The sequence below is a fragment of the Lipotes vexillifer genome, unplaced genomic scaffold (assembly GCF_000442215.2).
Source record: "Lipotes vexillifer unplaced genomic scaffold, Lipotes_vexillifer_v1.1 scaffold23, whole genome shotgun sequence".
NCBI lineage: Eukaryota > Metazoa > Chordata > Mammalia > Artiodactyla > Lipotidae > Lipotes > Lipotes vexillifer.
The window spans coordinates 2601153-2601629 of record NW_006796283.1 but is presented as its reverse complement, the minus strand read 5'-3'; positions in this window follow the sequence as shown (position 1 = coordinate 2601629).

Genomic DNA, 477 nt, shown 5'->3' with positions numbered 1-477 from the left:
CACACATATATATCTATTTATTTGGCTGCATTGGGTCTTTGTTGCTGCGCATGGGCTTTCTCTAGTTGCGGCGAGCGGGGGCTACTCTTCGTTGCAGTGCGCGGGCTTCTCATTGCGGTGGCTTCTCTTGCTGTGGATCACAGGTTCTAGGTGCATGGGCTCAGTTGTTGTGCCTCGTGGGCATACTTGCTCTGCGGCACGTGGGATCTTCCCGGACTAGGGCTCGAATCCGTGTCCCGTGCATCGGCAGGCAAACTCTCAACCACTGCACCACCAGGGAAGTCCCCAGACCGAGTTCTAATCCCACTGAGTCACCCTCACCTTTTTACCCCAGAGCCCAGTGCTGTTGTCCAGGTATGTTCCTAGTTTTGTCTCTGGAATAAGCACCTGAATGCAGAGTTCCACAAAAGGAGGAATCTCTCTGCTGTTTCCTAATTTACAACCCAGCGCTGAAACTGTGCCCGCGGATGCTGAACC